The sequence below is a fragment of the Anomaloglossus baeobatrachus genome, chromosome 1 (genome assembly GCF_048569485.1).
Source record: "Anomaloglossus baeobatrachus isolate aAnoBae1 chromosome 1, aAnoBae1.hap1, whole genome shotgun sequence".
NCBI lineage: Eukaryota > Metazoa > Chordata > Amphibia > Anura > Aromobatidae > Anomaloglossus > Anomaloglossus baeobatrachus.
This window is the reverse complement of record NC_134353.1, coordinates 943,576,984-943,590,871: the sequence shown is the minus strand read 5'-3', so window position 1 is coordinate 943,590,871 and position 13,888 is coordinate 943,576,984. Positions and strand designations below refer to the sequence as shown.

The 13,888-nt window shown below is 44.9% G+C and overlaps 1 protein-coding gene across 4 annotated transcripts in view; it reads left to right on the top strand.

Moving 5' to 3' along the window:
- FYB1 (FYN binding protein 1) overlaps nucleotides 1-13,888 on the top strand; it is a 188,425-nt gene that overhangs the window by 16,026 nt on the left and 158,511 nt on the right. The window lies entirely within an intron of this gene.

Genomic DNA, 13,888 nt, shown 5'->3' with positions numbered 1-13,888 from the left:
CAGTTCAGTTTGAGTTTGAGTCGGAGATCAGTTTGAGAGTGGAGTGGAGGAGGTCAGACCTGTAGGTCAGGCCTGTGACAGACTGACAGATGCCAGGGTTGGAGCCTGGGCACCTCTGGCTAGGAGGCATATGGAGGCCTCTGTCTGCAGAAGTCGGGAAGACGGCTCAGTGGAACCGTGGTGGACCGGTGCTGACCCAGGGAACCGACTTGGAAACCGGAGCACAAGAGGGGGTACTCAGACCATGAAACGAGGTCTAGAAACTACTGGACTGAGTTAATTAACTGATTGCGGTCTGGACTAATAGGTCCTTTCCCACCCAAAGTCCCTCATAGAAAACAATAGCCCAACGAGGGGGATAGAAAGCCAACGCCAAGGCTCAGAGATCCCATGGGCCAGTGTCTGCGGGCAAACGGGCTCTTCCGACATCCACAAGCCGGGGAGCGGACTCCTGATGCTGCAAGCGCAGGTAGTCCAACAACTCAAACAGGTGCAGGAGAAAGGCAGAGACCACCAACCAGGTGGTGGAACCTGACTGCAGCCACCGACCACCATCACCTTGGTTTACCAGAGACACGAGTGTTTCATTCTAATAGTGAGGATACCAGTGCCCTCCAGCTGCCCATCTCCCTGCACCGCCAAAACTCCCCCAACGGGTCCCAGGGCCACCATCCCTGCCCATGGAGGGGTTAACAACTTGCTGCATACCATCTCCCCCAGGTGCCCCATAACTGCAGCGGTGGTGTCCACCTTCACCACATCCCGTGGGTGGCGTCACCAACTTAAAACACGGCTCCGGCCGTACACCTATGTTCCCAAACCGCCAACCCCTTTTTGGTCAGAGTGACCGCAGGACCCCTACAGTCCAGTGACCCTAGAGCCACCCACTGAAGGTCCGGACCCGAGCGGCTCGGTTGCAGCCGAGCACGGGGCGGCACAATTACATCTCAAACACTGAGAAACCTACTCTAAGCTATGTTAGGGGCATGTTCTTCTTTCTCCTGGGTGTTACTGCCTCCTTATAACTGGGCGACATCATACAGGAGGCATAAATACATGTCCCCAGTGAAAACAATCTGATAACACCCTGTCATACCTCAGATTTGATCTGGCTGCCTCCTGAGCTGTGGTCTGTTTTCCTCTCCACTGAGCCACAGTCAGGTTTGGTTGCTGTCCTGGTTCTGAACTCTTTGTTGCATGTTCATTGCCTTTCTGCCAACAAGTGTTTCCAATGCTGTAATTCAGTCTGCCCTATCACCCGGTGGGTGTAACTATTTAAAGTTTCCTCAGGGCTTCCATTTCCCACTGGTGATATTTCTGAAGTGGACCCTGCTTGGAACTACAGTCTGTCTGCCTATAGTTTCTTCTGGAAAATTATTACTTTTGATTTACCTTATTTTACTCTGCACCTTCCCCGGATACTTAAGGAGGTATGTAGAACCCACAAGGCCCGCTTCGGAAGCAAAGGTCCAAGTGGTCATCTGTTGTAGTCTACGCAGGAGCCTTTAGTGACTGCACAGCTGGGGACTTCTATTCTGTATAAGAACCGGGCAGGTCAGGTGCAGTAATTTCAAGTAAGATTTTATTTATTTATTTTTTTTTGCCTTGTTTGCACTAGTGTGCACATAGCATTATCACCAGCCAACCTGTTTTTTCAGTGTGTGCTGAGGCGTCACCATGATATAATCACTTGTCACCACTGCAGAGGATTCTTCTCATGCAAATGTTGTCTCTGAATCTAAGGTAAAATTGCCAGACTGTTTCGTTGGTGACCAAAATAAGTTTTCCATTTTTTCCTTTTCGTGTAAACTGTATTTTTGCCTCCGTCCAGTGTCTTCTGTAGGGGAAGTTCAGTGTGTAGGCTGTTGTGAATACATTTTCTAGTTTGGGGCTCCCTCTTGTGGTCAGTGCTGGCGGTACAGTTGATGTGTGAAATGAAAGCGCCACACCTGCTGAGGACTGGCAATCAGGGTCAGACTGGGCTACTTAACTTAGTAGCTTTCTCTTGTTACTTGCCGGTGGTCCATTGCTCCTGTGCGTTAAGGACATTTTGTAACCTGCCCTGCTCACTTTCAGAGCTACTCTCGGATAAGTGGTCTTTGTACCTCCTGCTGTTTGTTTTCCACTTTCTTGTTGCTTTTTTCTGCTTTGATACTAATGCATGATTCCTATTTTGTCTGTGTGGAGTTTGTGGTGGAATGGGATCATTCCCTGCTGGGAGTGTCTGTATACTTAGGTTTGTGCTTGTCATACTTGGTATTAATTCAGTCCCTCATCTGTATTAGTGTTTTTGTATCCCAGTAACATTTGAGTGTTGATACAGTGGGGGAGAGGTTGTGTGACCTCAGGGTTTTTCAATATCAGTAGTGCGGGTATTTATTAGGGTTTTCACGGCTGCAGACAGTTGCTCTTTCCTATCCTATTCTATAAAGATAGTTTGGGCCTCACCTTTGCTGAATCTGTTTTTTTCTGGCTTTGTATTGTATTTTTCTATATCACCGTAGCCTTTACATGTAGGGGGCTATCTATCTATCTTTGGGGACTACTCCGAGGCAGATTAGCTTTCTGATATCTTTATCTGTGAGATTATTTAGTTCTCCGGCTTTGTCGAGGCGTCCAGGTCATCGTAGGCACGCCCCACGGCTACTGCTAGTTGTGTGTCAGGATTAGGTCTGCAGTCCGTTAAGTTTCCAGCCACTCTATTATCTTTTTGGGATTCTGCATTTGTTGATCCTCCTCGGTCCCTGAATCATAGCAGTAGGCATTGTTGTGTCTTTGCTTCATGGGGATCCTCAGAGTTTGGCATTTTCTTTGCTTGAGAATTCTCTAATATTCACCTCTGTAGATGCTTTATTTCATGCACTGCGCCCCATCTACAATGACCTCGATTAGATTGCAGTGGCTGAGTCAGTGATCCGCAGATTGATTCACGATTGTCATAAACTGGAGGACCATTGCTCCCAGTTCAGATGTTGTGCAGAAGGTACTGCACCTCCTGGAATGATCCAGCTCTCCGCAGTCAGTTTTGTCACGGATTTTGTAGCACGATCAGAGACACAATGACTTATCGTCACTCCTCGTTATCACTGGAAGAGGCAATGTCAGTGGTTGTTCTTTTAAACCGATATCTTAATCTTAGGAATATGGACATATTTAAGAGTGTGAAAAACAAAAAGGAGAAAAACTGTGGAGTTCCAAAAGGAGGTGCTGAATAAAACGTATACTTTTATTAAATATCATTAAAAAAGTCAATCATACAAAAAACCTACATGAATAGTCAAACAGTAATGTGACATATTTGACTCATGCAATGTCACAAATAGTCATGTTACATACATGATTGTAATATCCACAAAGAATGAGCCCATTGTAAAAGAAGGCTGATTGCCTGTGAAGGGTTAATCATTTAGTGGCTCTGGTAGAAGAAAACAAATAGATGCCCTCCTGCAGAGGTTAAACAGTTGCATCAATAGACCGCATCTTGGGATACAGTAGTAAATACAATAGAAATGCTAATGCTAATTAGCCAGTGGTCTTTGAATAGTTAAGTCTGTAGGGAGCACAGTCCAGAAGCCCCAACGCAAGTTTCGCATGTCTCAGTGCTTGCTTCGCATCCCCCTGGACAAAACGAGCACTGAGAGAAGCGAAACGCGCATTGGGGCTTCTGGACTGTACCCCCTGCAGACTGAACTATTCAAAGACCACTTTGTAATTAGCATAATTAGCATTTGAGTTTGCATTGTATGTATTGTAAAAGATTTCATACCAGGTGCCAAAATGCCTAAATCCCTTTTGTTTTATCTCTCTCCCAGAAAGAGATGCATTAAAGGAGTATATTCAAAAGAGTCTTGCCAAGGGGCATATACAGTCATCCACGTCTCATGTAACCGTGGGTTTGCCTCTGAAATGTTCACTGGGGAGGAAAACGGGAGTGGACTTAGTGGACAATAGGGGGGGGACCCCAGCATACTCTAACATGAGAGGGGCTTAAATAATCGCCTACTGGTTATTCCCAGAGTACAAGGGGGTGAGGATGGGCTTGGCTGCTGGTGGACGGGTGTCACTCCCAGTGTAGTGTTTGGGGCTATGGAAGGTGACCCCTGGGGTCGTAGATGCAGGGAAGGGCTCAGATGCAGACAGGTACAGTCTCTGGTGCAGACAGATGCAGTCAGGATGGCTGATGTAGACAGGATGGCTGGTGAAAGCAGGTACTGGATGGTATGACAGATACGGTAAGGCGAGCACAGGTAGAGGTAACAGATACAGGAGATACAGGTACTGACAGATGTAGTCGATTCGGCTAGTACAGCAAGCACAGCTAGTACAGACAGGGGCAGCAGGTACAGTAGGTTCTAGGACACAGATATCTGTTAGCAAACACAGATTAAGGTACAGAACACGGGAACAGGACCTGACAGCAAGCAACACGTCTCTATGAATAGACGGCGTTGCCCAGGCACCTTCCATAGGGGGAGGATGCCTTCAATACCTATGCACTTCAGAGTAAGAGCACACTGGCCTTTAAGAGTATGTGTGCACATTCCCAAAGCTTGCTCCATGGAGCTCTTGGAGCTGGCGGCAGGGAATGGGGACATGGAAGCCATAATTGGGCAGCTGGGAGGGTTCATGTGCTGGTGTCCCCGCTGGGAAGAGGGAACAGGACAGAGCATGAATGTTGGTATCGGCGTTACAGCTTCTTAACAATATGACCAAGAAGGGTACTGACTTTTCCCATTGGTGTAAATAGGCTGTTGAGACCTTTTCTCAAGACAGTCTTCTCTAAGGCTCCATTCCTCAGTCTACCCAAGATTGACTTACCTTTTGTCCTCATGGTAGGCGCCTCTTCGGGATGCGTGCAGGTTTTTCTCAAAAGAAATATGGTTAGTTACCTTAATCAATCCTTGTGTTTTATTTTATCAGAAGGTCTCACAAGCCGAGTCTAACTATGATTTTGGAAACCGAGAGCTTCTGGTAATTAAAGAGGGCTCTAAGGAGAAAACTTTTCTCCTTTCGGAGACATGACGAACCAGTCTGGCTGCCAGTGAGGGGTCGTATAGCTGCAATGCTCCTCTGGGAAATATTAAAATTGTCTCTTCCAATAGGTGGTGCTAGAGTTTGTCTCCTTCCTCCCAGGATTGGCAGTTAAGAGAGCTTTTAAGAAGGGGAGATGTGGCGCCCCTGAGTATATCAGGGTGCCACAGAGTACTGTATCCTTAGCCAGGTGAGTCAGAAGAGAAGAGTAGAGTGGTAGAGGAGAGTCGAGTGAGAGCCCTCAAAGAGTGAGGAGCTGGGGAGAGTGAGCTCCCGGGGAGCTAGACAGAGGTTGGGTCGCAGACGGTGGTCCGGTACCTGAGGAGTCGGGGACCGGTGGCAGTGACATTGGAAAGGGGTGCAACGGACATAGTCTAGGAGGACTGTCATCACCAGCAAGCACCAAAAGAAACTGACCGATACCGAGCACGACGGGGTACAGGACCCTAGGTCAGGAGCCGATTCAACGTCCTGGCAATTAACCTGAAGAGGAAGGGGACATTCAGGGACTTTCCCACAGAGCTCAGAGATTGGGGGCATCAGCACAACGTGGGGGACAGGGTTTTCCAGCCAAAAGCAGCCCACTGAAGTCCCAAGTGCCAGCCCTCAGGAGCACAGCTACACTTCACAAGCCATTGTTATGCCTGTTGCACCCGGAAGAGAAGGAGCTGTTCTGTATTCCTGAGAGCGGTAGCAGAAAAGAGCTGTGAGTTGGACTTCCAAAGGGCAAAGTTTGTTGTATTTCCCTTCCCAGTTTGTTTTGCGCAACGTGCACCCCTCTGCTGGATTGCAGGACTGTAAACCGCAAGAGGGTTCTAAGCTAGTCGCCAAGGTCCCTGACTTTAAGCCCTTCGCCAAGGACCCTGACTATAAGCCCTTTGCCAAGGACCCTGACTTTATGGACGCTGCACATGAGCCACCCCAGTGTTAGTCGGGCTCTTTGGATCCGGGATCGTGGCTCGAGGGGGGTCGTCCGGGCCTGGCTTGGCGGACACTTTGATCTGCCCAACCCCTAGGTGGGTGGCCCTGTTCCAGCTAGACCAACCCACCAGTGTGTCTCACAGGTCATGATGTGAGGTGTTGGTTGGGATTTGTGGTGCTGATGGAGGTGACACCGGTTTCTGGTAACTTGGAACCATGGGGGTAGGTCCTGCACCCTGGGTAAAAGGATACAGTTCCCTGTAGCACCCTGATGTATTCAGGGGTGCTACAGCACACGGCTTCTGTCCTCCCTCCATAGTCAACTCCCTGGCCCCATGGAGCTGAGCATGCATTTTTCACAGCAGATGATGGCCGTGTAATTCAGCCATCCTCTGCCTCTAACAGCTGCAAGTAGAGCTGAGCTCCGCTCGCTGCTGTTCCCTGGTTCAATGCTGCTGTTAACCATCGATATTGGCACTTTAGCGCATAGCCTGAGGAGGACGCAGTTCTAACAGTCCGTCACCCAATCCATGGTGGGCTAATAGGTTACCATGGCAGCCAGGGGTTTACCGAAGACTCCTGTGCCTGTAAAAATAAGTATTTGGCTGGCATTCATAGGAGACTGTGATTTTTCCTATATCTAGCAATACTGTGTTAGTGCAGTATATAGCACAAGAAATCGGCTGTTCGCTGGCTCAATTCTGCTGGGACTAGAAAACAGAGTGACAGGTATTAAAAAAAAATTTAAAAAAATAAAAAATAGAACAAAAAATGACAAATATATAAAAATTTGATTCACCCTCTTTTTCCCCCCCATTAAAAATAGAGAAATAATATCGTTATAAAAAAAGTACATATACAGTACGTCAAATCGCCGCCACGTTTGTAAAATTTCCATTTATCAAAATGTAAAATTATTTAACAGGAACCATAAACTACATAATGAGAAAAAAAAAAAGTAAAAATGCTAGAATTTCTTTTTTTTTTGTTCTACCTCACAATGGTAACATTAACCCCTTCACCCCCGGGCGATTTAGCGTTTTTCATTTTTTGCTCCCCTTCCTCCTAGAGCTGTAACCTTTTTCTTTTTCTTCAACATTGCCATATGAGGACTTATTTTTTGCAGAACGAGTTGTACTTTTGAGTGAAACCATAAGTTTTACTATATAGTGTAGTAGAAAATGGGAAAAAAAATTCCAAGTGTTGTGAAATTGTAAAAAAAGTGCAATTGTACAATAGTTTTTGGGATATTTTATTCATTGTGTGCACTATATGGTAAAACTGATGTGTCAGTGAGATGCCTGAGGTCGGTGCGAGTTCATAGACACCAAACATGAATAGGTTTACTTTTAAATTTGGAAGTTTGTCCAAAAAAGGTAGCACTTTGGCGCCATTTTCTGAGACCCGTAGCATTCTCATTTTTGGGGATCTGGGGCTCAGTGATGGCTTATTTTTTGCATCTTTACCTGGTGTTTTTAATGTTACAATTTTTGTGCAGATTCTACATTTTAATCCCCTGTTATTACAGTTTCAAAAAAATTGCGGCAACCAAAAAACGTAATTTTGGCATTTGGAATTTTATTATATATTTTGATTGGGCATTACCAAATATGTGTATATTTTTCATTGTTTTTAACTGTTTTATTTTCAATAGGGCGATTGGGGGGGTGATTTGAACTTTTAGGTTTTTTTTATTTTTTCATAATTTTTAAAACTTTTTTACATTTTTTATTTATTTTACTAGTCGCCCTAGGGAACTTTATGGATCCACTGTCTTATCGCTTGTTCATTTCTGCTGATCAGAGCTGACAGACGATTGCCATGGCAGCATCAGACGCTGTTCACACTATAGATCTGAAACTCCAGCCTATGGTTTCTCAGGCGTCAGCCAGTTGTGTGCTCATTCGTGATTAGCCTGCTAGTTACCTCTGGGATCACATATTGTTAGAAACATATCACATTTGCTCCCTGCCTTTTTAAGTAGGTGGAATCTGTCTACCCATGCCGACTATAGTTTATTGCTGTGCTGGTCTGTGTGCTGTTGTGTCCCAGTTCAGGTTAACAAGAGTTAACTTCTGTTAGCCTGCTAGTTACCTCTGGGATCACATATTGTTAGAAACATATCACATTTGCTCCCTGCCTTTTTATGTAGGTGGAATCTGTCTACCCACGCCGACTATAGTTTATTGCTGTGCTGGTCTGTGTGCTGTTGTGTCCCAGTTCAGGTTAACAAGAGTTATCTTCTGTTAGCCTGCTAGTTACCTCTGGGATCACATGTTGTTAGAAACATATCACATTTGCTCCCTGCCTTTTTAAGTAGGTGGAATCTCTCTACCCATGCCGACTATAGTTTATTGCTGTGTTGGTCTGTGTGCTGTTGTGTCCCAGTTCAGGTTAACAAGAGTTAACTTCTGTTAGCCTGCTAGTTACCTGTGGGATCACATGTTGTTAGAAACATATCACATTTGCTCCCTGCCTTTTTAAGTAGGTGGAATCTGTCTACCCACGCCGACTATAGTTTATTGCTGTGTTGGTCTGTGTGCTGTTGTCGCAGTCCTGCTTGTGATTATATTGTATGATTGTATGGCGCTTGGAGTTGTGGAATTCTCCCATCATCTCGTTGTTTCCTCCCTGTTCTTATTTTCCTCCTTACCTCTTATTGTCTTATACCTATGTGTGAGCGTGCTATGAGACAGAATTTTAGTTTCCCCTGTTTGTCTATCACACTCCTGTCCCAGTCCTCCCAGGGGTAGGGAGGAAGGGGCTATAAAATCAGGATCAGGGCCAAGAAGGCGGCTCAGACATCCTCACCTTCAGAGGTAACGCTGAGATAAGGGATAGCTAGGGCCCCCCCAGTCTAAAAGCCTCTGTCTCCAGCTGTCTCCATAGCCATTGTGACATGATCTCGGAAAATGGCGACACAAAAATAAAATCAAAACTATATAAGTTTGGTATCGCTGTAATCATCGTGACCTAGAGAATCATGCTGCCATGTCACTTGTATCGTATAACAAATACCGTGAAAACAAAACCTAATAAACAAGTGTGGAATTGCACATTTCTCAATATTGATGGACTCTATTTATAATAGAGCATTATTTTCGTTTTTAGCTTCCCTTAAACTTAAGTTCCTTATTAACCCTTGTTGCTATATGAACGGAGCGATTGTTTGTCATTTGGCAGCCGGCTGCGTTGACTCTCGGAACAGAGTAAGAAAGTTTATTCTTCCACTTTGTATCTGAAGCGTGGACTTACTGTATACATTCCGCATTAGTCGCTGACTACGTAAACATTTGGTCTTTGTATGTGAGTATGGTATGTTACTATGTGTCACTATGTTCTGCTCTTTATGTCATTGCACTGATTGAGTTACTTCATCATATTTGTGTCTGGTCTCCCAGCCCCTTGTTTGGTGGGGTCCTTACATTGAATAGTTTTATTTGATGGTGGTCACTCATTATCTGGATATTGTATGACACTTCTTATCTTGATTCGATTATATGGTTATTACGTGTTTATTGAAGATAAAATATCACAGAAATGGATACAAGAAATAATTACATGTGTTTTTTTCAGGAGGGCAAAAGCTAAGAGGTTTTTAAGAGGAAAGGAGACACCAGCATGATGCTGCCTCCATCATGTGTGACTGTGGGGATGGTGTTTTCAGGGTGATGTGCAGTCTTAGTTTTCAGCCACTCATATTGTTTTGCATTTAGTCCAAAAAGTTCTACTTTGGTCTCTTCTGACCAGAGCCCCTTGTTCCACATGCCATGTAAGGGACACTGAGTATGTGGAAGAAGGTGAAATTTCTACTTTGGTCTCTTCTGACCAGAGCCCCTTGTTCCACATGCCATGTAAGTGACAGTGAGTATGTGGAAGAAGGTGAAATTTCTACTTCGGTCTCTTCTGATCACAGCAACTTGTTCCCATGCCATGTAGGGGACACATCAAGCATGATGTATGACGCTTCTTATCTTGAAGATATATGAACATATTCGATGATATGGTTATTATATGTTTATTGAAGATAAGATATCACAGAAATTGTAGGGAATATTCACATTTTTTTTTCAGGAGGGCAAAAACTAAGATTTTTAAGAAGAAAGGAAACACCAGCATGATGCTGCCACCACCATGTGTGACTGGGGGGATGGTGTTTTCAGGGTGATGTGCCGTCTTAGTTTTTAGCCACTCATATTGTTTTGCATTTAGTCCAAAAAGTTCTACTTTGGTCTCTTCTGACCAGAGCACCTTGTTCCACATGCCATGTAGGGGACACTGAGTATGTGGAAGAAGGTGAAATTTCTACTTTGGTCTCTTCTGACCAGAGCACCTTGTTCCCATGCCACGTAGGGGACACATCAAGCATGTTGTATGACGCTTCTTATCTTGAAGATATATGACCATATTCAATTATATGGTTATTACATGTTTATTGAAGATAAGATATCACAGAAATGGATACAAGAAATAATTAGGGAATATTCACATTTTTTTTTCAGGAGGGCAACAATAAGAGGTTTTTAAGAAGAAAGGAAACACCAGCATGATGCTGCCACCGCCATGTGTGACTGTGGGGATGGTGTTTTCAGGGTGATGTGCATTCCTAGTTTTAAGCCCCACATATTGTTTTGCATTTAGTCCAAAAAGTTCTACTTTGGTCTCTTCTGACCAGAGATCCTTGTTCCACATGCCATGTAGGGGACACAGTGAGTATGTGGAAGAAGGTGAAATTTCTACTTTGGACTCTTCTGACCAGAGCACCTTGTTCCCATGCCATGTAGGGGACACATCAAGCATGTTGTATGACGCGTCTTATCTTGAAGATATATGACCATATTCGATTATATTTTATTACATGTTTATAGATAAGATATCACAGAAACGGATACAAGAAATAATTAGGGAATATTAACATGTCGTTTTTTAAGGAGGGCAAAAGCCAAGAGGTTTTTAAGAAGAAAGGAGACACCAGCATGATGCTGCCTCCATCATGTGTGACTGTGGGGATGGTGTTTTCAGGGTCTTGTGCAGTCTTAGTTTTCAGCCACTCATATTGTTTTGCATTTAGTCCAAAACGTTCTACTTTGGTCTTTTCTGACCAGAGCCCCTTGTTCCACATGCCATGTAAGGGACACTGAGTATGTGGAAGAAGGTGAAATTACTGCTTTGGTCTCTTCTGGCCAAAGCACTTTGTTTCCATGTCATGTAGGGGACACATCAAGCATGTGGAAGAGGTACTTTTGTCATGATCCATGCCTGGCTCAGCCGCTGCTGAGCCATTGCCGATATTCCATCTCAGGGTCAGGTCGTGAGGGGTTAATTTATTCCTGCCTTATTCCAGATGTCAGGCTGCTATATCCTGGTGCTGTGCCTCTGGTGCAGTGCCAGTGTTAGTTCCTGTTCTGCAGCATGCGTGCCTGGATCCCGTGAGTTACCTGACCTGTCCTGCCTCTCAGCTACCTTGTTCTGACCCGTACCCTTTTCCGTTCGTCCATCCGTCCCATTCCCTGATGACTACCTGGCCCTGTCTGTCTTATCTCGGACCTGAACTGTGTCCCCTCCATCCGTGTATGCTACCAGGACTCCCCGGCATCTGACCTGTATACTCGTTCCTGGTTTCGGCTCCGTCTCTCCCTCGGCTGTATACGTGACTCAGCTATCACTTTACCATGATGTTATTATACCTGTACTACTGATGAGATATCCTGTTGCAGACCCGTCTTACTGACTATTCTACTGCCCTCTTGTGGGTTGGCTGCTTATAGCTTCAGTGTCTCTCTTAGTACAGCGTGACATTTTGGTCAGATGAGAAACTTTTTGGACTAAATGCAAAATGTTATGTGTGGCAGAAAAGAAACACTGCAGATAACCCTGAAAAACACCATCCCCACAGTCACACATGGTGGTGGCAGCATCATGCTGTGGGAGGCTTTTTTTCAGCGGGGGCAGGGAAGCTGGTTAGAGGTGATGGGAAGATGGATGGAGATAAATACATGGCAGTCCTGGAGGAAAAGACTTGAAACTGAGGAGTATGTTCACCTTCCAGCAAGACAACGACCCTAAACATCCTGCAGAGCTACAATGAAGGGTATAGATAAAAGCATATTCATATTTGTGAACAGCCCAGTCTCAGTCCAGACCGAAATCCCATTGAGAATCTGTGACAAGACGTGAAAACTGCTGATCACAGACGTCTCCATCCAATCTCACTAGCTGTTATCACATAAAATCCCAATAAAATACAATTAAGTTTGGGAGTGTAAAGTGAAAAAAATGTGGAAAAGTTCACAGGGTATGAATATTTTTTCAAGGCACTGTACATGTTTGAAGAGTAGGGTGTCACGTGTGTGTCAAGGGTGACAGACAGTGATGTGATGTCTGGCCATAGCAGGTCACAGTTTTTGGCTGCACAGAATGCTTCCTGACTTTTCATTGTTCCTGCTGTCAGTAGTCATTGGTATAGGTAGCTTTCCTGCTGGATTCATCTCTCCCCCTTTTGGATCCAGCAGGAGCTCGCCTTCCACCCAGCTGCTGATCATCAGTATTATCTTGGTGCTTAAATACCCCTTCCTTTCTTGGACTTGTGCTGGTGATATTTTCAGTTCTTTCAAGCTGAGGTTGCAAGCAGGTGGCTTGTACTCCTTTGTTGTATCGTTGCTGAAAACTTTGCTGAACTTCTACCTGTGTCATCTGTAGATAAGTAGTTCATGCTTTCCCCCTGTGTGTCTTCTCTAGTGTTTAGTGGGGTTAATGAAGAGATCATCCCACCCGTTCCCTATTTAGGGTCTAGCACTAGGAATACCTAGGGTCAGATATCTGGCTCGGCACATAGGATAGGAACCTATCTAGGGCACTTATGGACTCCAGGGACAGCAGGAGTTTGGTCAGGGGTCACCATTCTCCCTTTCCCTAGACACAGGGTTTCCTTTCACTTTCGCCATTTGCTTTGTACTTTCCTCGTGCCTAGGGTGACATAGGGAGAGGTTGATCATTTAAACTAAATTACCCTTTATCGAGCAATAAAAACAGTATGGTGGTCCGCCTCCGTGGGTCTCTTATGATTCTGGTTATCCGTGGTGCGTAGTTCAGGGTGCCTGAGGTTTCTTTCTATTACCCCCCCCCCCCCCGCTTCCCCCACTGGAATGAGGAACACATAGTTATGACCACTTTTATCTTGCCTCTATCACTGGTTGTCTGTATGATAATATTTATATTGGTTGGATTATTGATCTGGGAGCTATTCTGGATACTGTATGACACTGTTTATCTGGACTCTGTATCCACTATCTGGGAACCGTATAAAACTATTGATCTGGATGCTGTTTGACACTTTATCTGGACACTTTCCATATGGTCATTATGATGGTGTGATATTGTGGGTTGTGTATAATTTTGTGTAGGTTCGTATTCTAGGCGTGGTGCTCTGTCCATTCTGTATATTCCTTATGTGTACATTGTCCTGTTTGCAGGTTAATCACCCCCTGCAGGGCTTTTGTCCCTAATTTTGGGGAGGGGGCCTGGGATCCACCTAAACTCTCTGCTTACCTGGGGGATTATTCAGTCTGTTTGAGAACTTCAAGAGAGAAGGAAGAAGATTGATCCTCTGGGCTGAAGCTGCGGCTTCTCAGAGAGACCTGGACATTTATCGCTTTCTGGACTATATTTGTGTTTCTGGACTATTTTACCCTCTGTATGGTGGATTATGTTATGGACCATTTGATTTGCTTGGAATAAAGGCCCGTCACACACAGTGATAAATCTTTGGCAGATCTGTGGTTGCAGTGAAATCATGGACATATTGTTCCATTTGTACACAACCACAAACCTGGCACTGATTGTTCACAATTTCACTGCAACCACAGATCTGCCGCAGATTTATTTCTGTGTGTGACAGGGCCTTAAATGTTTTTTGGATTGTTCCATCATCTCTCGC